Genomic DNA, 2,500 nt, shown 5'->3' with positions numbered 1-2,500 from the left:
CTCCGCTCACGACGGTCACCGCACCACGCAAGAACAGGCCAAAAACTGGCCAAAACAGCCCAAAAACGGGCCAAAACTGGCCATTTTTGGCTGCGCGAGCGAGCGGCGAGCGGCGAACAGCGAGCGAAGCGAGAGGCAGCACCGTCCCTGCTATACGAAAGCCCCATCCAGCCCTGTGCCACCCGGGGGGTTCCAGGGTGCTGAGATGGCTGACGTTTTGCTCCGCTCTCGACGGTCACCGCGCAATGCAAGAACAGGCCAAAAACTGGCCAAAACGGCCCAAAAACGGGCCAAAACTGGCCATTTTTGGCTGCGCGAGCGGCGAGCGGCGGACAGCGAGCGAAGCGAGAGGCAGCACCGTCCCTGCTATACGAAAGCCCCATCCAGCCCTGTGCCACCCGGGGGGTTCCAGGGTGCTGAGATGGCTGACGTTTTGCTCCGCTCTCGACGGTCACCGCGCAATGCAAGAACAGGCCAAAAACTGGCCAAAACGGCCCAAAAACGGGCCAAAACTGGCCATTTTTGGCTGCGCGAGCGAGCGGCGAGCGGCGGACAGCGAGCGAAGCGAGAGGCAGCACCGTCCCTGCTATACGAAAGCCCCATCCAGCCCTGTGCCACCCGGGGGGTTCCAGGGTGCTGAGATGGCTGACGTTTTGCTCCGCTCTCGACGGTCACCGCGCAATGCAAGAACAGGCCAAAAACTGGCCAAAACGGCCCAAAAACGGGCCAAAACTGGCCATTTTTGGCTGCACGAGCGAGCGGCGAGCGGCGGACAGCGAGCGAAGCGAGAGGCAGCACCGTCCCTGCTATACGAAAGCCCCATCCAGCCCTGTGCCACCCGGGGGGTTCCAGGGTGCTGAGATGGCTGACGTTTTGCTCCGCTCTCGACGGTCACCGCGCAATGCAAGAACAGGCCAAAAACTGGCCAAAACGGCCCAAAAACGGGCCAAAACTGGCCATTTTTGGCTGCACGAGCGAGCGGCGAGCGGCGGACAGCGAGCGAAGCGAGAGGCAGCACCGTCCCTGCTATACGAAAGCCCCATCCAGCCCTGTGCCACCCGGGGGGTTCCAGGGTGCTGAGATGGCTGACGTTTTGCTCCGCTCTCGACGGTCACCGCGCAATGCAAGAACAGGCCAAAAACTGGCCAAAACGGCCCAAAAACGGGCCAAAACTGGCCATTTTTGGCTGCACGAGCGAGCGGCGAGCGGCGGACAGCGAGCGAAGCGAGAGGCAGCACCGTCCCTGCTATACGAAAGCCCCATCCAGCCCTGTGCCACCCGGGGGGTTCCAGGGTGCTGAGATGGCTGACGTTTTGCTCCGCTCTCGACGGTCACCGCGCAATGCAAGAACAGGCCAAAAACTGGCCAAAACGGCCCAAAAACGGGCCAAAACTGGCCATTTTTGGCTGCACGAGCGAGCGGCGAGCGGCGGACAGCGAGCGAAGCGAGAGGCAGCACCGTCCCTGCTATACGAAAGCCCCATCCAGCCCTGTGCCACCCGGGGGGTTCCAGGGTGCTGAGATGGCTGACGTTTTGCTCCGCTCTCGACGGTCACCGCGCAATGCAAGAACAGGCCAAAAACTGGCCAAAACGGCCCAAAAACGGGCCAAAACTGGCCATTTTTGGCTGCGCGAGCGAGCGGCGAGCGGCGGACAGCGAGCGAAGCGAGAGGCAGCACCGTCCCTGCTATATACGAAAGCCCCATCCAGCCCTGTGCCACCCGGGGGGTTCCAGGGTGCTGAGATGGCTGACGTTTTGCTCCGCTCACGACGGTCACCGCACCACGCAAGAACGGACCATAAACAGGCCAAAACAGCCCAAAAACGGGCCAAAACTGGTCATTTTTGGCTGCGCGAGCGAGCGGCGAGCGGCGAACAGCGAGCGAAGCGTGAGGCAGCACCGTCCCTGCTATACGAAAGCCCCATCCAGCCCTGTGCCACCCGGGGGGTTCCAGGGTGCTGAGATGGCTGACGTTTTGCTCCGCTCACGACGGTCACCGCGCCATGCAAGAACGGACCAAAAACAGGCCAAAACAGCCCAAAAACGGGCCAAAACTGGCCATTTTTGGCTGAGCGAGCGAGCGGTGAGCGGCGAACAGCGAGCGAAGCGAGAGGCAGCACCGTCCCTGCTATACGAAAGCCCCATCCAGCCCTGTGCCACCCGGGGGGTTCCAGGGTGCTGAGATGGCTGACGTTTTGCTCCGCTCACGACGGTCGCCGTGCCACGCAAGAACGGACCAAAAACAGGCCAAAACAGCCCAAAAACGGGCCAAAACTGGCCATTTTAGGTTGCGCGAGCGAGCGGCGAGCGGCGAACAGCGAGCGAAGCGTGAGGCAGCACCGTCCCTGCTATACGAAAGCCCCATCCAGCCCTGTGCCACCCGGGGGGTTCCAAGGTGCTGAGATGGCTGACGTTTTGCTCCGCTCACGACGGTCACCGCGCCACGCCAGAACAGACCAAAAACAGGCCAAAACAGCCCAAAAACGGGCCAAAACTGGCC

This window comes from Musa acuminata, unplaced genomic scaffold (assembly GCF_036884655.1).
Source record: "Musa acuminata AAA Group cultivar baxijiao unplaced genomic scaffold, Cavendish_Baxijiao_AAA HiC_scaffold_63, whole genome shotgun sequence".
Classification (NCBI taxonomy): domain Eukaryota; kingdom Viridiplantae; phylum Streptophyta; class Magnoliopsida; order Zingiberales; family Musaceae; genus Musa; species Musa acuminata.
This window is presented reverse-complemented; position numbering follows the sequence as displayed.